General features: G+C 44.6%; 1 long non-coding RNA gene across 5 annotated transcripts in view; it reads left to right on the top strand.

Moving 5' to 3' along the window:
* LOC143691483 (uncharacterized) overlaps nucleotides 1-26,377 on the top strand; it is a 35,897-nt gene extending 9,520 nt beyond the window's left edge. For 2 of the 5 annotated variants that reach the window (XR_013179539.1, XR_013179542.1), the window contains exons 3-5: nucleotides 21,304-21,363; nucleotides 22,483-23,081; nucleotides 25,335-26,377. This is a non-coding gene — a long non-coding RNA (uncharacterized LOC143691483). Of the gene's footprint in view, nucleotides 1-17,413; nucleotides 18,490-21,303; nucleotides 21,364-22,482; nucleotides 23,082-24,478; nucleotides 24,516-25,334 lie in introns of those variants that run through there. The other 3 variants (XR_013179541.1, XR_013179543.1, XR_013179540.1) reach the window with 3 other exon arrangements.
* Nucleotides 26,378-27,072: the final 695 nt, after the last annotated feature.

Genomic DNA, 27,072 nt, shown 5'->3' with positions numbered 1-27,072 from the left:
AGAGAAAGGTAGCAAATGATGCCATGTTCTCCATGTGCCCTTCCAACTGAGAAAGAAACCCTGAACTTCATCGACCTTCTTGAAGCAAGGTATCTTTCACTGGATGCTTTTGATTGGACATTTCTATAGACTTGTTTTAATTGGGACATTTTCTTGGCCTTAGAACTGCAAACTAGCAACTTACTAAATTTCCCTTTTAAAAAGCCATTCCATTCCTGGTTATATTGCATTCTGGCAGCTAGCAAACTAGAACAATGGGGAAGGTCACTGCAGCTTCTACACTCAGTTTGCTCCTCTGAAAAGTAGGGTGGTAGAAGGTAATTGCCATGACTATATAGGAGAAGCCATGGGAAATGCATCCATGGTGTCTGGCTTTGCTAAAGGGTCGGCTGAGGGGTGGGTGTGGCCCATGTGTAGCATTTTTTCTCTCCCCCATGCAGAAGCTCTGCCTCACCACTCACTGAGCTCATGATCTTTGGGAAACCTCTCTTCAATTTATAGAGAAGGTTTGGGATCCCATTGAGGGTGCCCCTTCCCGGGTATAGGTGGTGACTGAAGCAGTGGGGGTTGGCAGGGGGCCCCCAAACCACTCACATATCTAGAAAACTTCAGCTCACAGCTCATTCATCAAACATATATGAAATCTCTACCATGTACCCTCAAATTTTTATTCCTTAAGCCCTTATTTAGGGGATCTAATAGATGGATCTTCTCTATCTTGGGTTTCCATTGTAGTCAGTGAATCCAATAGTAACACTAGACATTTTTAGCAATTGGTTCACCCAGTAAATGAGATGTAAGCCTGTCGTTTCCTCTACATGTGGACCTATAATCTTTCATTGTGACCTGAGTTGTGAATGCCAGGAGCATGCAAAAATGCCATGGACTCCGGGTGATGAGAGAGGGCCACCTCTTACTCCAGATCAGCTCAGGGAGTGTAGGGGATGTGGCAGGGAGGGGTGGGCATAGCCCTGACCCCGTGCACCTGTGATGCCCACTGGAGTACAGGAGTAGGGGGCATTCCCCTGCTGGAGGGCTGGGGAAAAAGACTTCTTTGTCAGGGTTGCTGTGTCACAGGATGTAGAAGGAACCCTGGGGACTCAGAGCCAGTCCGAAAGAGAACTAGTCCCCATCATGGATTCATCCGAGCTCTGCTTTTCTCCATAACCTGGCTTCAGCTACCTACCAGACATGTTCTTCAAAACCTACCCTCCTTGCCCAATTGATGAGTGCTTGGGGTCAGCTACACCCCTCCCCTTCAGGAGGACAATAGCTCTGGGAAAAAGAGACCCACACATGGTACAAGGAGGAGGCAGTACCTCAGGGGATGAAGTAAAATTTGAGGGTCCATAAGGCCCCTGGACAGGCAAGTAAGGAGGACAGACTCAGTCCCCTCATGGGTCAGATATTTAAGAAGCATCTATGGTGCGCTCATATTGGGCCATCAGCAGCAACCAAACCGTCCCTGCACTCATGGAGTTCCAGTTGGAGGCAGCCAGGAGGGAGAGACAGAAATATGTGAAACTTTGCTGAATAAGGGGAGAGTTGGTTACACCATAGATGGGGAAAATCCAAGGGAGATTCTTTTCAGCCCCCTACTGGAGGCCAGGATGGCCATTGCCAGCCCAGGCTGGGTGGGATGGTGCAGCCTGCCCCACCAACCCTAGCACCATTTCCTCCTTCCTCACCATCTGGCTGAACAATTTCTCCAAGGACCCTCCTTGCACGGAGCAACTGGTCACCTCTGAACAGCTCATGATGCTTGGCATAAACCTGGAGCACCATTCCCACCTTCTTGCTCAGCTGGAGTCCCCAGAGTACCCTGAGTCAGAGACATAGCGTGAGGACTTCAGGGGTTGGGTGTAGATGGGGAAGTCAATGGACATGGCTCCACAATGAGAAAACTCCAAAACTGGTCTTTATTCAGGAGCAAAGATCATCCTCATCTCACTGATGAGGGGAATGTCTGTCTTATGAGATGTCTAGGGTAGTGTTATTGATCTGGTATCACTTTTTACAGCAGTGTGATGTTCTCTGATTTTGATAAGGCATGTGGAATGCCAGTGAGTCTGGGAAGCCTGCTTCTTCTTTCAGGCCCAGCTCCCAGTGAACCTCTCAGGATGTCCTGTCCTTGGAAAAGTAATGAATGAACTCCAGTGCTGAAGACTTCTTGGGATCAGAGCATTGGGTCAATTGTCACCACTCTTATTTCACTCAGCTGGACAAGAGGGATGTCAGTTCTGACCTCAACCTTCTTTGCATTAATACATAGAGAACCCATGATGGTAGCACAAAGGCCCTATGCCCCAAGGCAATAGACAACACCCCTCTGCCTCCTACATTCCAACTGAGACACTAAGATTCTTTGAGAAAAGGTATTTTCAAAATCAATTCCATCTGGGCTTGATGTTTGCCAAAAGTACCACAAATGGATGGTACTCCAATGCAAATGCAGTGTTTGACCATCTATGATACTTGAGTAAGCACCTCATGTCATCCCTGCCACCTGAGTCAGGAGACCCAACCAAGACCATCAACCTTCTCTCATTGATCCATCTCCAACCTTTAATTTTTCTGGTCTAAGCCAAAGTGATAGTGAGTGCTGGCTTCCCCTGCTGGAAAATGGGGTATTTTATGGACCCACCAAGTCAGGGCGCATCCTTCAGGGAATATTCCTGTCCACCAATGGCTGGTGGTCAGAACTCACCATGTTTTCACTGGCAAGGCCTCAATCAGCTGCATGCATCTCTGGGTTCACAGTTTAGCCACAGAGGGCCCTTCCATGGCCATTTGGCTACTGCATTGTCATGAGGGTACTATGCTGTGTCCTGACTTTCTCCTTAGGCCTATACACAACCTCACCTGGCATTGAAGCAACAGCTTTGGGCCAGAATCTCTGTGTCCTTCTCACTCTGTCCAGTGGCTTGAAATCCTTACCTTCCTCTTCATTGTCCTCTTCCTCACCTTCACCTTAATTCTACATCAGGTGCTCTATCCCATCATGAGTCTTGACAGTGCTGGAGAAGAGAGATGGGGCCCAGTGAGACAATACCTTGTATGCTCTAATAGAGGGAGTCCTGGGCCCACAAGTGTCCTGTGGAGTGTTTTTAAAATTATAGTGCTTGGGCTCAAGCCCTTGAGAAGCTGTTTGGGAAGTATAGTATGGAGGATGATAATCTGTGGTTTCAATAAGCCTTCCAGGGGAATCTGAAGCAGATGTGTTTGCAAACTACTTTCCAAGAAAGCTTGGTAGGTCTCATAGGTTCACAGGTCCTCCATGACTTTACACACCATATTGTGACTGCTTTCCTAGAGAGAAGAGTCATACACTTCATTCAATTATTTAAGTGGACTGTGTTCATCCCATAGTGATGTAACCTGGTTCTTGACAAATTCATGCTGGTAATGCTAGTAATCGAACTGACCCTGCCCAGACTTGGGAGGTCTTGTCTGCCCCAGACTTTAACCCACAGCCCATCATCTGCCTAGTTCTCCCTCTTACTTTCTTGGTAGCCATCCCTTGACAATACCAGGATTTCCAGGTCATAGATACTGAGTTTGTGCACAGCATATAAACAACATGGCAGAATGTGTGGCTGGACAGTGCAGCATTGTTAGGGCAATATTGGACCCTCCCTCTGCCACTTCCTTCTGTGCCTCTGGCTCTACAACACCCAGGTCCTTCTGTCATGACTCCCAAGCCAGGAAGCCAAATTAGGCTGCCAGAGGGGATTCTAGCTCCTGGGCTGAAGTCTGGTTCACAAGGCCTACCTCAAAACATTGTCAGGAACCAGGTCCCAGCTACAGTCCAAGTCCCAGCTATGGTCACTATTTTGGGAATCAGGTCATTGGGTCTGTGTCCAAAGTGTGGCCCTAAGCCAAAGTCCATAGGTTTCTGGACCTCCCTTTTGTTCAAGTGCCTCTCCTTATGTCTGTAGGAGGTGGTCTCTTGCATTATGAGGGGCTTGCTTGTCCCCAGGTCATCACTGGTGTTGGAGAGACAACCCCCTCCTTTCAATGCATGGAGGTTCTTCCCAGTCATTGAACTTTTGGCATATGAAATCCATGGGTGGGGGTCTCTGAAAAATAAATGATCTCAATAGTTATAGGCTTTTGGAAAGAAGCTGCATAAAATGAGAATCTATGTAGATAAATATGATAATGAAGAACATCCATCAACTTGCACAAAGGGTAAGGACCCTCCCTCTATTGGGGTCCTTGCCCTTTGTGTTCTCTGCGTCCCCAGAAGTTGAACACAAATTCATGTAGGTGGCAATGCACATTTTCAGGAAAGAACACCCATAGATTTTTTTAAAACTTGTTTATGTATAACATATATACATAGCAAAGAAATAAAAAGCAATAGGTTTGTTTTTGTTTTTTGCCTGAGCAGTCAGATTTGTGAATCAAACCTGGCTCTCCAGCATGGCAGGCCAGAACTCTGCCACTGAGCCACCACTGCACTGCCCTAATAATCAAAAGTTTTTAAAGCACTCCTTGACAAGAAGTTATAGGATAGATCCCAGAGATTGTCATGGGCTACCATACGATCCTCTCAGATTTCTCCTTCTAGCTGCTCCAGATATTTAGAGGCTGAAAGGAATATTTTTTTTTATCATCACAGTTGACTTTTCTTTTTTTGTGAATAATAACATATATACAAGAAAGCAATAAATTTCAAATTTCACAGCACCACAATTAGTTATAGAACACATTTCAGAGTTTGACATAGGTTACAATTCCACAATTTTAGACTTTTACTTCTAGGTGTTCTAAGATACTGGAGACTAAATGAGATATCAATTTAATGATTCAGTGATCATATTCATTTGTTAGATTCTCTTCTCTGTATAAATCCACGATCAACTTTGATGTTTCTATCCCTCTCTTTAGGGTTGTTTGGGCTATGGCCATTATAAATTTTTCATGTTGGAAGGGTCTGTCAATAATATGGGATAGGGAGATGGAACTAGCTGATGTTTTGTAGAGGCTGAGCCCTCTTAAGTTTCAGGACTTATCTGGTCCAGGGACCATCTGTAGGTTGTAGGTTTCTGGAAAGTTACTCTAGTGCATGGAACCCTTGTGGAATCTTATATATTGTCATAAGTGTTCTTTAGGATTGGCTGGAATGGTCCTGCTTGGGGGTTGGGAGGTAATGATAGAAAGCAATTTCTAACTGAAGCTTACAGAAGAGCAACCTCCAAAGTGGCCTCTTGACTCTATTTAACTATTAACCACTTCATTAGTTATACTTCATTAGTCATACTTCTTTTCCCCATTTTGGTCAGGATGGAATAGTTGATCCCATGTTGCCTAGTCGGGATTCATCCCTGAGAGTCAACTCCCATACTGCCAGTGTGACTTTCACTCCTGGATGTCATGTCCCATGTAGACTGGAGGGCAATGATTTCACTTGCAGACTTAGGCTTAGAGATAGTGAGGCCACATCTGAGCAACAAAAGTGGTCCTCCTGAAGTAACTCTTAGGCCTACCTATAGGTAGGCTAAGCTTCTCTACTACCTACATAAGCTTCACAAGAATAAACTTCAAGATCAAGGGCATGGCCTATTGATTTGGGTATCCATAAATTTTGACAGAGTATCAGGGGATTCCTTGTTGGTAAAATTTAATAGTTCCCTATTTTTTCTCTCATCTCCCAAGGGACCCTGCCAACCCTTTTCGTTTTATGTTTAATAAACTCTAGGATGTATCTAGCATTACATTAAGCCACACAGGATTAAAGGACCTCTTTCTTACTCTGAGCTCCCTGTGTTTCAGTTGTTCAAAAGAGCTACACAGTCAGGTTGGGGTGAATTATGTGCTGTAAAAAATTTTCAGTTCCAGAGCAAATAAAACTTTCTTCCTTTAGGTCTCAAAGAGTATGTGTGGTTCTAAAATGTAGACAATGTCTTCCTTTTCTCTGTGTCCTGAATTATTTTAGCCCCAACCTGATCAGCCTCATTCCCATCTCCAAATATCAGGTTATATTATATAAACTGTATATATATTTATATATATAAATATTATATATATAAATATTACATATATATTTATATATATATAGGCTATATGTATATAAACTGTGTGTATATATATATAAACAGCCTCTCGAAATCCAGAAATAATTATCACTCTGGACCAAACACATCTGCCACAAAAGCTCACTATCTAGGCCACTGTTTTCTTATAAGCATTTTCAAAAGAAGACCATACCATAATTGTTGTTTTGTTTCTGGCTTATTCTGCCCTACAAAATGTCCCCTACGTTCACACACATCATTGCATGACTCATGACTTCACTCCTTTTCGTAGCAGCACAACATTCATTCATAAGTATACATTCACCAAAATAATTCTCAGTCAGGCTTCTTTCAGCCACCTATATTCATATCTTTATGTCCTTTGCCCATTTTTTAATTGGGTTGTCTGTCTTTATATCATTGGTTTGTAGGATTTCCTTAGATGCTCTTGATATCAAATCATTATTAGACATGTGATTTCCAAATACTTTCTCTTATTGAGTCAGCTGCCTTTTCACACTTTTGACAAGGTCCTTTGAAGCAGAGACATTTTCAAATTTTGAGGAAGTCCAATTCATTTATTTTTTTCTTTTGTTGCTTGTGTTTTGGGTGTAACATCTAAGAAACTATGTCCTGTCATTAGATCTTATGGATATTACTCTACATTTTCTTCCAGGAGCTTTACGGTACTGGTTCTTATATTTAGGTCTTTGTTCCATGTTTAGTTAATTTTTCATTGATTGTGAGTTTGGAGTCCTCTTTCATTCTTTTGTATATGGATATTTAGTTCTTCCAACACCATTTACTGAAGATACCATTCTGTCCTAGCTCAAAGGGGCCTTGTCAAAACCCATTGACCAGGTGTGCCAGAGTTCTTGCCTGCCATTTCGGCAACCCAGTGCCTGTCCATGCCAAAAACCAAACAAAAAGAAAACCAGCTGGCCATAAATCTAAGAGTCTATTTCTGAACTCTCAATTTGAGTCCACTGATTGATATATCTACTTTTATGCAAGTATCAAGATGCTTCGACCACTATGGCTTTATGATATGCTTTAATGTCAGGAAGGATGTGGCCTCCCACTTCATTCCTCTGTTTCAGTATATGTTTGCCTATTTGAGGCCAGTTTCCCTTCCAAATTAATTTGATAATTAGCTTTTCCATATCTGTAAAGTAGGCTGTTGGCATTTTGTTTAACATTGCATTGATATCTGAAGGAAAGTTAGCCTTCCAATCCATGAGCATGGATTGTCTTTCTATTTATTTAGGTTTTCTTTGCTTTCCTTTATCAAGTGTTTTGCAGTTTTTTATGTACAGGTCCTTTACATTCTTCATTAAGTTTACTCCTAGATACTTGATTTTTTTATTTGTTATTGCAAAAGGAATTTTTTTCTTTGATTACCCCTTCAGATAGCTCATTACTAGTGAATTGAGACAGCACAGATTTTTGCATGTTGATCTTGTATCCTGCCACATTGCTAAAATCATCGATCTGCTTACGGAGCATTGCTGTGGTTTTTTGTTCTGTTTTTGTTTTTTGACAAAATATATCTTCATGTCTTCATCTAACATGGAAAGTTTTACTTCTTCCTTCCCAAGTTGGATGACTTTTATTTCTTTTTCTTGCGAAATCATTCTAGCTAGAACTTCTAGCCCAATGTTGAATAACAATGGTGACAGTGGGCATCCTTGTCTTGTTCCCAATCTTAGAGGGAAAGTTTTCAGTCCTATACCATTTAATATGATGTTAGCAGTGTATTTTTCATATAAGCCCTTCATTATTTAGAGGAAGTTTCTTTCAATTCTTACTTTCCAAAGTGTTTTTATCAAGATAGGGTGGTGAATTTTATCCTGCATCAAATGAGATAATCATGTAGTTTTTCCTTTTTGGTTTGTTAATGTGATGAGTTACATTAACTGATTTTCTTGTGTTGAAGTATCCTTGCATACCTGGAATAAAATGTAATGGTGATGATGTATAATTCTTTTAGTGTGCAGTTGGATTTGATTTGCAAGGATTTGGTTAAGGATTTTTACATCAATATTCATTATAGAGATTGGTCTGTAGTTTTCTCTCCTTATAATATCTTTATGAGCCTTTGTGGTCAGGGTGATGCTGGCTTCATTGAATGAGTTTAGGTACAGTTCCAGAAGTGGTATTAATTCTTACTGGAGCACTTGATAAAATTTGCCTGTGATGCCATTTGGTGTTTTCTTTGTTGTGAGGTGTTTTACTTTGCAAGCTGTTGGAATGTGATATACAAGAACTCGAAAGGCTTTTAAATGGAGAATTTAAGAAATTACAAGTTTACAGTTCTCAGTCTATAGAAATGTCCAAACTAATGCATCCAGGGAGAGACATCTTAATTCAAGGAAGGCTGATGGGTCAGGAACACCTCTGTCAGCTGGCTAGTCATGTGGCTGGCATCTGTTGGTCCCTTAGTCTTGGGCTCTTTTGTTTTCAGCTCTTTTCCTGTGGGGATTCCTCATTTTCTTCTCCAGGGCTGGCTTTCATCTTTTGGCTTCCCTTGGCTCTCTCCAGGTTCTGGCTTGCTTAACTTCTCGTGGTAATGTCTGCTGAGCTCCAAGCATCTCTAAGCATCCATGTTTCTGTTCTCCAAGTGTCGGCATCTATGTCAGCTCTGCTCTGTCAGGTCTAAGCTCTCTCCAAAATATTCCCTTTTAAAGGACTCCAGTAAACTATCAAGACCCACCTAAAATGGGTGGAGTCACACCTCTATCTAATCAGAAATTCTCACTTACAATTTGGTGTGTCACATTTCTGTGGTGAGAATCTAGTCAAAAGTTTCTGTCCTACAGTATTGAATGTATTGAATAGGATTAAAAGAATAGGCTGCCTCCAAAAGATTGGGCCAGGATTAAAACATTGCTTTTCTGGGGTGTATAATTGATTCACTCTGGCACAGAAAGTTTTTGATGACTGATTCAATTTCCATCCTTGTGATGGTTGGTTGAGGTCTTCTATTTCTTCTCCAATCAGTGTATGCTTTTAATGTGTTTCCAGGAAGTTGTCCATTTTATTTAATTCCTCTAGTTTGTTGGCATACAGTTGCTCAAAGTAAGCTTTTATAAACTTTTTTATTACTTCAGAGTCTGTGATAATCACATCCCTCTTTTTTCTGATTTTATTTATGTTTTTTCTCTTTTGGTCTCTCTCACTTTAGTTAAGAGTTTTTGATTTTATTGATCTTTAAAAGGAACCAAATTTTGTTTCATTGTTTCTATTTTGTATTTTCCGTTTAATTAATTTCTGCTCTATTCTTTGGTAGTTTTTTCTTCTACTGGATTCAGTTGGCTGCAATTTTGATGAGGATTTTTGCATCCATCTTCATTAGAGAGCTCAGTCTGTAATTTTCTTGTTCTAGTATCTTTTTCTGGCTTTGGTATGAGGCTGATGTTGGCTTCATAGAATGAGTTAGGTAGTCTTCTCTCCTCTTCAATTTTTTGAAGAGTTTGAGCAGGATTGGTACTAATTCTTTCTGGAATGCTTGGTAGAATTCACATGTGAAGCCAGCTGGTGCTGAACTTTTCTTTTTTGGAAACTTCTTGCTGACGAATTAAATCTCTTTTCTTGTGATTAGTTTGTTGAGGTCATCTATGTCTTCTTGAGCCAATCTTGGTTGCTCATGCCTTTCTAGGAACTTCTCTATTTCATCTACATTGTCTAGTTTATTAGCATGTATTTGCTTATACTATCCTCTGATTACCTCTTTTATTTCTGTGGGGTCATTGGTTATGTCTCCTCTTCCATTTCTAATTTTATTTATTTGCATCTTCTCTTTTTCTTTTTGTCAGCCCTGCTAGGGGTCCACCAATTTCATTGATTTTCTCAAAGGGCTGACTTCTGATTTTGTTGATTTTCTCAGTTGTTTTCGTGTTCTCAATTTCATTTATTTCTACTCTAATCTTAGTTATTTCTTTCCTTTGTTTGCTTTGGGGTTAGTTTGCAGTTCTTTCTCTAGTACTTTCAAGTGAACACTTAATTCTTGATTTTTGCTCTTTCTTCTTTTTTGATATAGACATTTAAGACAGTCAATTTTCGCCTTAGCACTGCCTTTGCTGCATCCTATAAATTTTGATATGCTGTGTTTTCATCTTCACTTACCTCATGATATCTACTGCTTTCTCTTGTAATTTCTTCTCTGATCCACTGGTTTGTTAAGAGTATGTTTGTTGAGGTCTTGTTTTAACCCTTGGTTCCTACAGAGGTGTTTCACACAGCATTTGGCGACCTCAATCAGAAAGAAGAGATCTTACAAACTGAGAAAATCACATTTTTCGTGACATTTGTTGATGGCAACAACCCTTTCCAAGCAGTTCAAGAAAATCACCCACAAGCATCTGAGAATCCTCAGCTTCAAATTCATATTTAAGAAGAGGAAGTATGTTACAAGTGCAACATGCATGGACCTTGATGAACTGAACTGCACTGTAAAGATACCTTAGCTGCTTCTTGGTTACTGCCTGCATGGAATAAGTTTTCCAGCCTTTCATCTACTTGTATCCTTGGGTCTAAGTCACTCTCAACTCATGTGAATAAGGAAAGGATCATCCCTGGACATCATATCCCACAGTGCTGCAGAGGCTTATGCCATTGGAAGTCATGTCTTATGCATAGGGAATAGTACCAAAACAGGGCCAAGGTCACATGCAGGGGTGCAGAAGAATTCCAAAGGGACTTGGAGAGAGGATCAGGAAAACAACTTCCCAAGATGACACATTCCAAGCCTTTACAGATGGCACAATTTGGCAACAACAAAGTGATGCAGATATTCTAAAACTAATCATCGTGATGAATACACAACTGTGTGATGATTAAAAAACTGAATGTGGTGCCGGAGAAGATGGCGGCTTAGTAAGACACGCGGGTCTTAGTTCCTCCTCCAGAAAAGCAACTAAAGAAACAGAAACAATACGAAACAGCTCCCGGAGTCACGACAGAGAACAAAAAGACAGCGTACCCCATTCTGGAACGGCTGAATGGGCAGGGAGAATCCGCTGCGGTGAGATACCCGAGGGGCGTGTGTTTTCCCGGCCGGGGCGGCTGGCGACTGGGGTCCCCTCCATGCACATGGCTCCCCGGTCTGACTGGGAACGTTGGATAGTGGGGCCCTCCCGTCACGCTTGGCGTCTCGGGCCAGCTGGACAATTTGGACCGGCACTCCCCCAAGCCGCGGCGGCTGGCGACCCCCCCTCCACGCGTGGTTTCCCGGGCCGACTGCGAGATTCAGATTGACAAATTAAAGGAGCCACAGCATCTTTTACTGGTGGGCCCCGCAGACAGACGAGCGCCACGAGCGCCACCTACTGGGCAGGAAAAGAAAAACAGAGCCCAGAGATTTCACAGAAAAACCTTTCAACCAGCCGGGTCCCACACCCAGGGAAATCTGATCAAATGCCCAGACACCAGCAGAAAATAATGGATGACGCTCGGAAAATTGAAAATATGGCTCAGTCAAAGGAACAAACCAATAGTTCAAATGAGATACAGGAGCTGAGACAACTAATACTGAATATACGAACAGAAATGGAAAACCTCTTCAAAAACCAAATCAATAAATTGAGGGAGGACATGAAGAAGACATGGGCTGAACAAAAAGAAGAAATAGAAAATCTGAAAAAACAAATCACAGAACTTATGGGAGTGAAGGACAAAGAAGAAAAAATGGAAAAAACAATGGATACCTACAATGGTAGATCTAAAGAGACAGAAGCTACAATTAGTGAACTGGAGGATGGAACATCTGAATTCCAAAAAGAAACAGAAACTATAGGGAAAAGAATGGAAAAACTTGAACAGGGGATCAGGGAACTGAATGACAATATGAAGCGCACAAATATACGTGTTGTGGGTGTCCCAGAAGGAGAAGAGAAGGGAAAAGGAGGAGAAAAACTAATGGAAGAAATTATCACTGAAAATTTCCCAACTTTTATGAAAGACCTAAATTTACAGATCCAAGAAGTGCAGCGCACCCCAAAGAGAATAGACCCAAATAGGTGTTCTCCAAGACATTTACTAGTTAGAATGTCAGAGGTCAAAGAGAAAGAGAGGATCTTGAAAGCAGCAAGAGAAAAACAATCTGTCACATACAAGGGAAACCCAATAAGACTGTGTAGATTTCTCAGCAGAAACAATGGAAGCTAGAAGACAGTGGGATGATATATTTAAATTACTAAAAGAGAAAAACTGCCAACCAAGACTTCTATATCCAGCAAAACTGTCCTTCAAAAATGAAGGAGAAATTAAAACATTTATAGACAAAAAGTCACTGAGAGAATTTGTGACCAAGAGACCAGCTCTGCAAGAAATACTAAAGGGAGCACTAGAGTCAGATACGAAAAGACAGAAGAGAGAGGTATGGAGTAAAGTGTAGAAAGAAGGAAAATCAGATATGATATATATATATAATACAAAAGCCAAAATGGTAGAGGAAAATATTATCCAAACAGAAATAACACTAAAAGTTAATGGATTGAATTTCCCAATCAAAAGACATAGAATGGCAGAATGGATTACGACCCAGCAATACCACTGCTAGGTATCTACTCAAAGGACTTAAGGGCAAAGACACAGACGGACATTTGCACACCAGTGTTTATAGCAGCATTATCTACAATTGCAAAGAGATGGAAACAGCCTAAATGTCCATCAACAGACGAGTGGCTAAACAAACTGTGGCGTATACCTACGATGGAATATTATGCAGCTTTAAGACAGACTAAACTTATGAAGCATGTAATAACATGGATGGACCTAGAGAACATTATGCTGAGTGAGTCTAGCCCAAAACTAAAGGACAAATACTGTATGGTCCCACTGATGTGAACCGACATTTGAGAATCAACTTGGAATATATCATTGGTAACAGAGACCAGCAGGAGTTAGAAACAGGGTAAGATAATGGGTAACTGGAGCTGAAGGGATACAGACTGTACAACAGGACTAGATAGAAAAACTCAAAAATGGACAGCACAATAATACCTAAGTGTAATGTAACTATGTTGGAACACTGAATGAAGCTGCACCTGAAATATGGTTTTTTGTTTGTTTGTTTGTTTGTTTGTATCTTTTGTTTTTGTTTTTTTCTTTTTCCTTTTTTTATATATATATATTTTTATTAGTATTATTGTTTTAATTCTCTTCTCTATATTAACATTCTATATCTTTTTCTGCTGTTTTGCTAGTTCTTTTCCTAAATCGATGCAAATGTACTAAGAAATGATGATCATACATCTATGTGATAATACTAAGAATTACTGAGTGCATGTGTAGAATGGAATGATTTCTAAATGTTGTGTTAATTTCTTTTCTTTTTTTTGATTAATAAAAAAAATTTAAAAAAAAGTATGTTTGTTTTTCCTCCATATATTTGTCAATTTTCTGGCCCTCTGCATGTTATTAATTTCCAACTTATTTCCTTTTTGATCCACAACAGTGTTCTGTATGATTTCAATCTTTTGAAATTTATTCAGACTCACTTTGTAACACAGCATGTGGTCTGTTCTTAAGAACAATGTGTGAACACTTGAGAAAAACATGTGGTCTGTTCTTAAGAATGATCTGTGAACACTGAAACATGTATCCTGTTGTGGCATGTAATGTTGTATAAATGGTTGTTAAATCATGCAGTTGATTTCCTTAATTAGTTTATTGTGAAGATGTTTTCACTCGTTTGCCAAGGTTTTTCTTGCTGTATGGCTTTATTCTCTATCTGTTCTTTGACATTCAATTCAGCTTATTCTAGACCTCTAGCATAGGTTCTGTTTACTTGATCAGAATTTTTCTCTTCTTGTTTTTCTGGTTCTCGTGCAGCCTATATGGAGCCTTTATTTTGGAGGAGTGTCTACTTAGATATTATAGACCCCAGTCACATTTTTCCAGACTGAACTGGCCTCCTGTCAGAAGGAAAGAGTAACCTCCATCAGCTTTCCTTGAGGGTGAGAGCCAGCAGATTGACAGACTATCCTATGGAGCTTTTAAACTCTTTTTTTTTTTTTTTCTGATCCATGAGTACCAGTATGTGTTGCTTGTCTGCCTGAGGTATCCCATCAGGATAAAGTGATGAGGTGCCTTTAACTTCAGTAGGTTCTCTCTGCTGGGGGCATGGTTGTGATAGAGGTGAAGTTGTAGGTTGGCTTTAATTGCTTTAGTTTTCCAGGAACTGGGGCCTGAATTCCTTGAGGGAGGGAATCCACTTGAGCTGGAACCTACCTTTCTGTTGGGAAAGGTACAGCTTTCAGGGAATTAACTTCTTTCACCTGACTAGCTATTTTGTCTCTCAGACAAGCTTAATTTTGTCCTTGCCTTGAGCAGTTGAAGCCTGAGAAACCTCTTTTGCCTTGATGTGGACTTTGTGTTTTCAAACCCCATGGAAATGGAGACCCTGGGAAATGAGGTGGCAACGTTTCTCCTGGGCTACTCTGCTATAACTTGTCAGCAGACTCCCCATGAACTCATATGCTTTCAAGCCTTTGCAGCATCATTTGGGGAGACAGAACTTTGTTGTGATAGGGTTATCTTAATGGCAGCTGAGCAGTATGAACAAGTTAACCAGGGTCTGTCACATGGCTATCCTGGCAGAACAAGAAATCAACCAAAGGCTCCTTGACAGGAAGAGAGCTACCTGAACCTCCCCTTCATCCCTCACAAGCCTCCAAAGAATTGACCATGAGTACCCCTTGGGGAAACAAGAGCCCCTTCCCCACCTGTCTGAAGCTGATGGGCTTTTCCACACTGGTCAAATATGTCTATTGCCTATGGAGCTGATGGGAGAGTAGGGGCTGCTAAGTGCTTGGACCAAGATATCTGCTGCCAGGAAACCCCAGCAGGGCCAAACTATTCTGAGAATTCTCTTCTCAAAGACTTAAGAGGGGAGAAGCTGGCCGCAAACCCAGCATGGGTGAAGCCATTGTAAACTGTAAAAGGCTGCATACAACAGAGACAAACAAAAGGATCCCAGAATGATAAGGCCCCCAAAATGGTCAGTCAGTAGGAGGGGAGACCAGAAGTTAAAGCTGCCATGGTGTAAGAACATGTTCTAGAGTAAAGGGTCCATGGAGATGAGGCCAGGAAGTTTAGGGCCATCTCCAGCTGTCCTCAACATGATGAAAATTCCACTTGAGTCCCCACTCCTGTTGCATATGGCCCTCACAGGCGAACTTGAACATGGATCTCTGAAAGGGGTCCAGACCCATTCCTGCAACTGGAGGGCTCCAAAGAACTATGATGCCCCAGGCCACAGGTGGCCAACTCTTTCCCCAGGGGCCAGGAATCACCTTTGAAAGGGGTGAGATCAGGCTTTCCCTGGGTCTGAGTCCAACTGCACCCCATGTGGAGCCAGAGGCTCTTGCTCTGACCACTGCCTTAGAAGGGCATCTCAGGTCCCTGGGTCTGAGTCCAGCTGCACCCCATGTGGAGCCAGAGGCTCTTGCTCTGACCACTGCCTTAGAAGGGCATCTCAGGCATGTTTCCACCTAAGTTTTTGGGCTAGAACCCTAAGCGGGGCTTTGTCCACCTCACATTAGAGCATCTGCTATGACAGGCAGTGGTGGTATAGATTGCCTATCTTTCAAACACATCAACCTGCAGGGGGATGCAGGTTCAATAGTTACACAATCCTGATCTCAACAACAGCCTGAGGAATTAACTACAGTTCATCCAGGGGGACTGCATGATGTGGAAGCATCCTGACTATACTCACTTCTTGTAAGTGAAAAGAAGCAAAACCCATCAGCTGGAGATCCCTGAGAATTTGGTTTCCCCCCTCCTTGAGTACATAGTGTGCATAGGGGTTGACCTCAGTCCTGTGAGGCCATTGGCTGGCAAAGCTCTCATGTGGAGGTGAGAGCTTATGATAAAGGTGGTGGGACAGAAGAGAATCTTGAAGGCACATTGTCTCAACTGCACTCAATTGAGGAAATCAGCATTCAGTTCTGTCCATTCTTCATCCATCTTCCTCTTCTCACTCTAGTCCAGAAATTGGCAGGAGCTTTTGGTTCAGGGAACCATCAACAATGATACAACTCCCATCCCCTACACTGATCCATCTGACTGACCCCCGCACCAGGCACAATCCATGGGGAAAGAGGAAACAGGAGCAGAAACAGGGCTTTATCCATTTATCATCTGATTTATAGAACAGACTTCATGATTTGGCTGTTAATAACATTTAAATTGTCTTAATCATGTATTTCAACAACTTTGATAATTTTTTATCAGCTCAACATTGCTCTTGTCATGGGGAAGACATAAAAGTTCTGGCCTTGGGTTGAGGCAGAATCCAAGGTAGGAGAACTCAAGCCTCCCCCTGGTGGAGCAGGTCAGAAGCTCATAAAACACAGGTGTCAGTCTAACCAGGGCAGGTCAATATTTTCTGGTACCTGAAGCTTTCATCTCTTGGGAGTTACCATTTTAATGAATGCAATGCAAAATTACCCCTCAGATCTTCCTGAAGCACCCCCTGGCAGTGGGTCACTGCATCTTAATCTTCATGTCATTTCTTTAGGTTCAGTTGTCTCCCTTCCTACCTTTGCAGTCTAATATCACATGAATTCTAAGGCTTGATGCAGAACACATTTGTTTACACTGCCCACCTATCAGTCATTCTGTTCCGTCGATGTCTGTGTCATCCCACAAGACCCAATCCCTTTTTTCTATAATCACCTCCAGGAACCCTGCTTGGATTTTTGCACTCTCTGGGGAGGAGGCCATTCTGTGTCCTCATAATAGGTCCTTCTCATCTCTAGGTCGGCATTTAGCATGTTGATATGCCACCTGTTCTCCCTCAAAGCTACAAGCTCAAAGAAGTCCTGGACAATGCCCCATGCCCTCTCCATTTTGCTGAACATGCAGAAAGTGTTCCGAAGTTTTTAGTTGAATGACTGCATGAATTCAGTCATGCAAAGAGCTGAAAGCAAAGAGTTTGGGGTATCATTCCCAGAATCTCCTCTGAGCTGTTGGACATCAGGCAGCTTAATTCACCCTTCTCAACCCAGGTGTCAGGATTAAGTGACTTAGAGCTGCGGGGTCTGTCTGGGTACAATGGTTCCTGAGCAGCAGTTTTGACAAATAATCAACTCTGGGCATTCCAGTCAGCATTCCCATACAGAAATAAGGCAAATGGCCACCATAGTATCTGCATTGTGCAAATGAAGACATTGAGGTATGCCTCCTCTCCCATGGGTGAATGTCAAGGATCTGGGCTTCAGTGGGTGGACCTGTGCCCTCTGGAGTTCCTTCAGTTCTGATTTGCTAGGCTGTAATGAGACCACCTGGACCATGTCCTGTTGTTCACCCTCTTCTCCCGTGTGACACATCCTGAATCCCGCATGCCACATTCTTTGAGTTCTTCTAATAACAAACTCTCTAGCATGTTTGCTCCATGGCCAGCCTCATTGGAACATTTTTACTCTTGGAAAAGGACAAGAGTTTGCCCATCTGGAAGACACCCACTCCCCTAAACCACTTATCCTTGTTTGATTTGTCTTTGAGGCTGTGTCTAGAGAACATGTCCTTGGACTCTTCTATGAAGCTCATTCTTTAGCTTCAGCTTGACTTAGGCTGTCCACAGTCTAAACTCTTTTGCCCACTTGTGTCTGATTCTAATTATAATGTGAAACCATTAGAAGGTGTCATGCCACAGAGCCATCATATCTAAATTCCATTTAATTTCAACTTCTTTGTGGTGCTGACCCAGAAATGAGACAAAGCTGGAATCTACCTTTCCAAGGATCGCAGAGCCACAGCCAGCCCTGATGAGTGTGGTATTCCATGTTTTGGAACACCACATCTTGTAATGCTGTCATCTTTGTTTGCATGTTAGCTACTTGAGAACCAGCCATGGCTTTTACATTTATGTCTCATCTACGTGATGACCCAGGAAGTAGATGGTACACTGACCCCACTGGTTGGTGTGGAGACTGGGGAGACCCTGAGATGAGAGTAACAATGACTACACTATGATCACAAGATTTATAAGGAAGATCAGCTGTGTTAGAATTGAGTTCTCCTGCCTCATGCTCAGGGCTCAGTCTTCACCCAAGCTTTCCCAAGTAGCTGTGGGGTGTGACATGTTGAGGAAACTTGGTCCAGTCAACAGGATAACATGTTTAAGGAGGATGAGCAATCAGGAGTCAAGAGGGGCTTTCATGAAGGACCTAACTGTTGAGAATTTTCAGTTAAGGGGCCTAAGGAGATGACATCACTTCCTTTGAGTTCCAGCCCAAAGGAACATAGAACCCTGGTAACCAGGCACCTAGATGCCACAACAGCCCCCACCAGGGTCACTTAGCCAGTGACGTTCAAAAGATCAACATGTTCTCATGTTGCATTTGTAGAGCAAAAGGATCTGGCATCAGAAAAGCTAGGAAGGAGACATTTGTCAATAGATATAGGCATTGCTGATCCCTCCACCTTGCCACCACTGTCTGTGTTCAGGGAGTTCCCATAGGTAAGTCAAAGTGGCCCAAGGTCAGACCAAGGTCAGACAATTCAGGAAATGCCAGTATTATCATCCTGCCTATGCAGCCCCATATTGCTCCTCCTTTAAGTGTGAGGAGGCATGAGGAAAGGGGTCATCCATGGCCAGGTTGGGAAACTTTATGGGCACTTTGTGTTCACACTTGAAGTCATGGATGGCTGTTAGGAAGGCAAGTGGTGATGGTGAAGTAATTCCCAGGCAACATGTTAATCCTGGGCCCAAAAGTTGTCATCTCCTATCAGTGTGGACTGGGAGAGTGTGCAGACACCTGTCCACCTGATCAGGGTGGCAGAGATAGCATGAGGTACCCCCCTGTGGTGATGGTAGGAAGCCTCTTGACCTGGGCCAGCAGTGTGATCAAGTGAGAGCAGCATGGTGGTTTCTCCAACCCTGAGTTCTGAGGCAGCTGGGACAGGCCAGAGGGCCCTGATCCAACTGTGCTGCCTTCTCTTGGGTGCCCACCCATGGATTTGCCATCTGATTTTCACGAAGTCTCACTGTCAAAGCCATGGGGGTCTCCACCTCTCACTCATGGCCAGCAACCTGTGCAGGCCTGCCCATGGCCTCAGAGAAAGTCATTTTTCATTCTTTTGTTATAACATCTGAGAAGGGATGACTTTTTTTTTTTTTCACTTCTGGTAAGACCATGAGCTCCTTCACATTTGGTTGCTTTTTCTATTGTTACTTGTGAAAACCTGCTGTGCCCTTGATCAGTCAGTTGAATGGTACTTCCCCACCTTCTCTACATCTTAACCATCTTCATGCTCTCAAGGGTGATTTTGACTCAAAATGGGTTCATCCTATGACAACAGTTCTGGTGGAAGTTGTGCACTCCCATAACACACCCCTTTGACCTTCCAATGCAGGAACTGTGGCCTGAGTCTCTGTATCCTATTCCAAAAAGAAGCTGCCTAGAAGATAGGGCCTCTCCCAGCTCACAGGTCTTGAAGGGATTCCTTTCTTGGTCCATTTAAGTAGTTCAGCAGGGAACATCTTCTGTATGTCCTAATGGACTGGGCCCCTATCCTACCCCCCTGGAGAGAATCCCCAGAATGGGATGGGTGTGTCACACACATACAGACAAAATTTAATAGCTGGAGCCACTGAGCCCCCATAAGGGTGCAGTGGTTCAGTGGCCACCAACAGTCTCTGACCATGGCTGCTTCCCTGCATCCTCCTGGTCCAACTGTGAACATTCTTTTATTTTGGTCAGTCTGGTATCGGGGGCAAATGGAATCACTTTAGTGATTTGATTTTCAGCTGCCCCGTGCAAACTGGAGCCCCATCCACATCAGGCCACCATTTGGGTTTGCTCTTCTCTGAGGCTTCTGTTCAAGTCTTCAGTCTGCAGGGGCCTTTCTCCCACCTGGATCCTCCTGGCACTTGGTCTTTTGCCTGAGCAGGGGTCACTATGGCTGCAGGTTCTCAGAACTCCCTTTAAGGCAAAAGGCATTCAAATCTGGCTTTTGGTGTGAAAACAAAGTTGTTATCACCATCTTGGTCTTCTCCAAGCACTGCCTCCAAAGTGGGGAAGAATGAGATGGGAGCAGAGCCTTTCCCTCCATGTCTGGAGCATACCCTTCTCCACAGAACTGAGGGAAGATCAGAAAGCTTCAGTGTGAATGGTTCTAGCTTCTGTCCTGCAAGAAGTTGAGTCCCTCCTTGAGGCTTCTGCATCTCATGAATGGGGGTGGTTGTGGGGATTCATGGGGATAAAGCGCTTTCCAAGCACTGATGCACAGCTTCAACTGTTATTCAACTCCCTGAATGACGACAGTGTCTTCATGACTTAATAATTCCCTCACCTAAATTCTACTTTGGAGTCTGGGATCTTCTTCTGCTAGATGCATTCCTGCCCCACTTCTTGTCCCAAGGCAGGGTGGGCCAGGGAGAAGCTGGTCTGCATTCACCCCCTAGCCCTGCCCCACTCCTGGGTTGCCAGTGCAATGGCTGACCACCTGCTACTGCTCGTCCAGTCTCAGAGTGCAAACATGTCACCACTCCAAAGTTACCTGGAGTACACTGGCAAGGTAGGACCATGGGAGAAGTTCATGGAGCACATGGTGGCAGCTGTCATGGTGGCAGGCCTACATGTCCCTCCTGTGTTACATTACTGGGCCTTCCTTTCAATCCAACAAGTCCTGGACCAGGTGTCCAAAAGGTGAGCACATGTTCCTTCTCAATCTCATGATAGCTCTGGCATGTATGAACTGAATATCAGGGGAAGGTCATTGTAGCGTCTAGCCTCAGTTTCCTCTTTTGGCTAGTGGGGTTGTAGCAGGACCAACCTGCTGAGGTCAGAGTCAGAATTGAATGATCTGGGCCATGGAAAGTGCTTCCCCATGCCAGTCTCTCTAAAAAGGGAGCTCGATGCTGAGGGGTTGTCAACATTTAGAAATTTCCTTTCCACGTGAAGAGGCTTGGCTCCAATGTGACCTTTGGAATCCTGTATTCCCATTCAAAGGAGGTTTCAGATTGCATCTCTGTGGATTCCATCCTCAGTGTAGCCTGAGTCCAGAATGCTGGGGGCTGGCAGAGGAGTCCGGGCTCCACCAGTTATCTGGGAAGGTGCAGCTCAGGGATCATTCATTCATCAAAGATATGTGAAGAATAATCTATGTTCAGGCACTTTTAAAGGCACTTAGCCTTCTTCATTGAACAAAACTGCAAAATTCCCTATGGTCTTGTGGTTGCCTAATAGTAAAGGGTCAGACAGCAGCATGAGACATCATCAGTAGGGGTGCACCCTAGAAGTTACATGTGACACTCTCATGTCCCCTCTAGGTATTTTGATAGCTGCACTTTGCGTGACAAGGATGGAGGAGGCCAGGAATGCCTGAAAAAGTGAGTGAGCTTCGTGTGAGGAGAGAGGGGCACCTTCCTCACATCCCAGGATGGGGAGAGGGGGACGGTGGCAGGAGTGACTGGGTAGATCCCTGAGTCCATCTCATGATTCCCACTGGAGTGCAGCAGTCTGGGCTCCATCCCCTGCAGGGTGACAGGGCTCACAGAGACCCATGGGAGAGATTCTGGGGCACTGGGTGCAGAGTGCTTCTTGGGCTCAGAGCCCACTTCAGACACACCCAACTTTGCTGCCCCTCCACCACGCTAGCAGCACACAGACACAGATCAGAACGTGTGGGGAGAATGCAGCTCACAAATCCACCTCACTACCCAGTCCTGTGAGCCTGTCTGTGGGTGGCTGCGGTGGGCCCTTGCCCTTGCCCTTCAGGGGCCATGAGAATGGGAAGAGGAGAGCCTTACGTGGTTCACAGAGAAGGAGGCATGACCTCAAGGCATGCACTCCAGATTGAGGTGACATGATGTCCCAGGGTGGGCTGAGACAGGGGAAATGCTGTTCCCTCGTCAGGCAATTTATGAAGCTCATACTGTGTGCAAGTGCAGTGCCATTGGCTGAGAAGACACAACCCCTCCCTGTCCTCATTTCAATTCTGTTCTAGTGGGAGAGTGCACAGCAGAGACAGACACTCTGTGTCTGACTTCTTTACTCTGCGGCCCCCCCGTCCACCCCCAGCACCTTCTCCTGCCTCCTGCTCACCTGGCTCCATGAGTTTCCTGATGATTTCTACCAGCTACCAGACTTTCCCATCCTCAATCATCTGGTGGTCTTTGCGCAGTTGGTGCTGCCTGGGTCTGCCCTGGAGAGGCAGGCTCAGGTCCTCCTCTCTGAGCTGGAGCCCTTATGGCCCGTGAGACCCAGAAACAGGGTGAGAAGAATGGAGGTGGAGTTGGGGGTCTCAGGAGCAAAATCCTTTTTTTTTTTTTGCCTTTGGGCAGGAAGTAAAGTGGGGCATCAGCCCACTCACCTGAGCACTTGCTGTCTGGAAGACTGAGGGTGGCATCTCTGGGGGAGGCAGCACAGGTAGAAGCAGTGCAGTCATTTCTGTGTTGAGGAAGGTCCATAGAAAGTCAATTCTGTTGTTGGATTTTCCACCTCTTCAGGCTCTTATGTGAGACCCAGAGTTGCAAACCACTGTAGTGTCTCCTCCAGGGCAAGTTCCATTGATAGCAGCAGAAATCCTGTCAGCTGCTGAGCTGAAGACACCTATGGCAATGCCTCCAGTGCCACTTGCCAATGTGGAGCCACCGTGGCCTCCAGAATTCCTTCCACCTATTCCAATAATCCTCACTCCGGCTCCAGAGAGGAAGACAACTCCTATGCCACCTGCCTTGCCACCTCTGGAGGCTGCATCATCCTCAGATCTGGAGTCAAAGCTGGAGACATCACCTGCTTTACCAGCAGACATGGCAGTGGCTCTGATGCTACCTGAACTGCCACCCTCAGACCCAAGATCTGTGGCTTCTCTGGATCTGGCACTGCTGCCTCACCACCTGTGTCACCCACTGAGGAGCAGGAGGCAGAACTAGTGCCACCTGCAGTGACATCTGCTGAGCTACAGTCAGCACCAGCTCTCGCTCCACTAGAAGATCATTTCTGCTCCTCACGTGGGAGCCAAGAGAAGGAGCTGAGGAAGGTGAAGGCTTCGGTCTTGGCTTTCCCTCCCAGGCTGCTGACAGAGCAGCTCACCCAGATTGATATGGTGAGCACCTGGGCTCCTTATGGTGGAATGTGGCCCTCAGGGAGGCAAGCCCACTTGCTCAATGTCACACCACAGGAAGTGCTGCTCCTCAGTTGCATCCCAATCAGGGCTCATGATTGGTGACAGCAGTATTTCTGTCAACTGACACCTCCAGGCTGTCCAAGCCTGTCAGGCAGATGGGATGATGGGTGAGGGGAGGATGGCTTCCCTGAGCTTGTCCACACTGGCAGGAGGGGATCTCCAAGAATTCCACCAGGGAGGTGATACCAAGGAGAGAGCAAGAGAGGCCACTGTGGGTTAGAATGAGTGTGCCTGAGGCTACCGAGGGGCAGGATGGGGTTGGCACCCACAACTGTGCTGGGCTCACTTCTTCTTGCATCACTGCTTTCCGTGTCCCTGATCCTGGAAAACCTCCATTTCATGTGACATTCTCTGGACCCAGAAATGGTGGCTTGACCAACTAGTGTATAGGAGGCCCCCTGATTGTTTGCAGTCAAAGGAAGGCCTTGGGAGAGCCCAATTTCAGGTGGTTTTGGGGGAGATGGTTGAGCAACCTCATACCTTTTTGTGATTTTCCAAGAGCTATCTCTGGGTGGTGACTAGCAGTGCTCTTGCAGTCTGTGGGGCTGAGAGGGGAACCTAGTAGGAGGTGTCTGAGAGCCCCAAATATTCACAGTGGAATGTCTGGGAGGGGGTAGAGGACTGAGAGCAAGAAATTTCAGGGTGGGGACCTTGGGTGGGTTCCAGTGGGCTTGGGCACTACATCCCATACCTGATGCCACTGTTTTCCCTCAGCCCACCATTTCCCACCTGTGGATGCTCCTCTCAGAGCTGGCTTCCCTTAAATTAGCTCCCATGGACTCTCAGGAAGTGAGTAGGACTTGAGGCCAGGAAGGGGGGGTGTCAAGTCCCTTTAGCATAGGGGAGGTAGATCCTCCCTGAGCCCCATGCTCTCAGCCCAGGGCCCAGCTCATCCATAAGAGCTCTGGGAGCTGGGGTATCATATACCCCTCCAGCTGAGGAAGCAAAGGTTTGGCAGAAGTCAGAGGCCATGCCCCTGTTCCACATCCCCTCCTGGCTGAGCTGGGCACAAACTATCCCTCAGGTGTGGCCATGGGGGGAGAGTGAAGTCGGCCCCTCCATGGTGAAACTGCTGCTGAGTCCCTTCTTACCTGACCCCGCAGTCTCTCCATCTGTCATCAGAGACAATTAAGCTGGAAGGTCCCTCTGACTCTGTCCCAGGAGCCCCTATTCTGGTGGCTGGGTCTCTGAATAGGTGTGAGCCCTGGGTGGACTGGCCTGGTCTGGTAGTCCCTCCCAATAGTGCACAGTAGAGGGTGAGGGGGCTGGTCAGGGCCTTGGGGGCCTATCATGGACCTGGGCTTTCTGTCTTGCAGGGGAGAGTGCTCAATTATGAAACAGCATTGAAGGTGAGGAGGTGGGGACATCACCTATAAGGCTAACATTATTATTATTATTATTATTATTATTATTATTATTATTATTATTATTATTATTATTATTGGTGAGCTGATCACGCCTTCTTAGCCATTAGCCCAGGGAATCAGCTCTGACTCCCAGTACATTGTTTCCTAAGTCCTCCCTTATCTTCCATCAGCATTTTGTTGAGATGAGCAGAGTAAACAGGATTCTGTCTTTCAGAAAAGGAAATCTTAGGTCCTAGAGAAGTAGGCAGACAATTGAGGCAGGAGAAGGGCATCTGACCAGCATCGTGGTACAGCAGTTTCTAGGCCGGAGCAGACAGGTGGCAAAGAGGATCAGAGAGGAAGTCAATGTTTGCTTGAGGGACCTCAGGCAGTGACCTCCCTGGTCCCCATCAAAGGCCTGTGCCTGGCCTGCCCTGCTCTGGGCCTCACTTACCTTTTCCCCAAGAGTGCACTATTCAGGAACATCTGCATTCTAGAAGTTCTCTTATAGCTCTTACCTCCCTATCAGTGAAGGCATCTAACATTTAGCCGTGAGATATGCTGGTGGGAGGACCCTCTGTTAGCTCTAGGCTGAGGTTCCCAGGGATGCAGTCAGAGTCACTTGTTAGCAAGATTTGTTGGGTTCAGTACTTCTTGACTTTTGCCCTTGGGCAGGCATCAGTCCAAAGAGTCTTTCATGGTTCTGGGGCTGAATTGGGGAACTCATGTCTTTGAGACAGACTGACCTTGTGTGCTGCACAAGGGGTGGAGTGGATTGGGAAACCCCATAAGCATAGCTGACTGCACCTCTGTCTGTCCCCACCAGAGCTGATGATTCCTGATAATGGAAATGTCTTCTATGGCATGGAACCTTCAGGAAATTATCATTTCCTTCTAACAAAGTGGACTTTCCCCATGGGGAAGAAGATGAAGAGAGCCCACTCAAGCCTTCTTCACAGGAAGAAGAAGGGGCTCAAGTGGCCAGGAGTCTAAGTGGCCCTGATGCCTGCTGTCCTTAGGGTCACCCTGCCTGTCTTCACCTGGTTGGGTGGCTTAGCCATTCCCAGTGAGAACAGGCCAGGACAGCTGGGCACTTCCCTCCCACCAGCCAGCTGGGTCCTCCCAGCCCCAGGCAAGTTCTATCCCTGAGACTTTCCTCCTCCTTGGCATGGAGGCTCACTGGGCATTGTGAGCCAGCTCACCTGGACATCATGAGCCACTCACCGCCTTAGTGGAACCTGCATTCTCCTCAGGCTCATGACCTTCCCAGTGTCCCAGCTCACCCCACTGCAGCCCCACTGAGCATGCCAAGCCTCTCTTTAAGACCAACTATTTTTTATACCACAATATGCTGTACTAAAACTTCCCCCTTATGCCTGCCTTCCTTAGATGTATTAGCCTACAGCCTTTCACCCAAAACCTTTGCCACCCATTTTCTCCTGCCTTCCCCAAACATTATAAAAGCCCACATTCTGTTTGGTTCATGGAGGCTGATCTGAGGTTTTCTCCAGTCTCCTTACTAGACAACAATGCAATAAACTTTTTCTCTTCTCAAAGTACTTAGTAACTATGTATTGGCTTTAGTCTACATCAGGGTGATAAGCTCACTTTTGGCAATTCAGGTGTCAGAGGCAAAAAGGATTCTGGATTGGTTAGAGTGATAATTTGGTAATAGCTTGTTGTCAGGTTAAGATATTATAAGAAGACATGGGGAAAATTCTCAGGTGGGAGCTGGGACTCCACACATATTGCCATAGAATATTTTTTTGCCCTTTCCTGAGAGTCAGGTGGGTCTGAGTATCATATTGTTTTTCTTTTACTGTCTGATTTTTTATTGATATATATTCACATACAATTCAATCATCCAAAGTGTACAATCATTGGTTCACAATGTCATCATATAACTTCATATAGCTGTACATTTATCATCACAGTTGACTTTTCCTTTTTTTGTGTGTGTGAAAAATAACATATATGCAAAAAAGCAATAAATTTCAAAGCATATCTCTACAATAAGTTGTAGAACAGATTTCAGAGTTTGGGATGGGTTACAATTCAAAATTTTAAGTTTTTCCTTCCAGCTGCTCTAAGATACTGGGGACTAAAATATCAATATGATTTAGTGATCATACTCATTTGTTAAACCCTACCTTCTCTGTATAACCCCACAATCAATTTTGGTCTTTCTCCCATACTTTAGGTTCTCACTGTTTCATGTTGGAAGGGGCTATTGATAATATGGATAGGGGGATGGAACTAGTTGATGTTCTGGAGAGGTTGGCTCCTCTGATTTCAGGACTTATCAGGTCCAAGGACTTATCTGGAGGTTGTATGTTTCTGGAAAGTTATCCTAGTGCATGGAACCTTTGTAGAATCTTATATAATGCCCTAGGTTTTCTTAAGGATGGGCAGGAATGGTTTGTGATATTGTTCTGATGAGGCCTAGGAGCTTAAGGCAAGGTGTCTCACAGGTCAGCATCACTATCACCAGCAATGAACTGAAGGGCAAACACTTCCCATGAAAAACTTCACAGGGAAATGCTCTAAAGAAAGAATCTGCTTCC

Source organism: Tamandua tetradactyla, chromosome 7 (assembly GCF_023851605.1).
Source record: "Tamandua tetradactyla isolate mTamTet1 chromosome 7, mTamTet1.pri, whole genome shotgun sequence".
Taxonomy (NCBI): Eukaryota; Metazoa; Chordata; class Mammalia; order Pilosa; family Myrmecophagidae; genus Tamandua; species Tamandua tetradactyla.
This window is presented reverse-complemented; position numbering and strand designations above follow the sequence as displayed.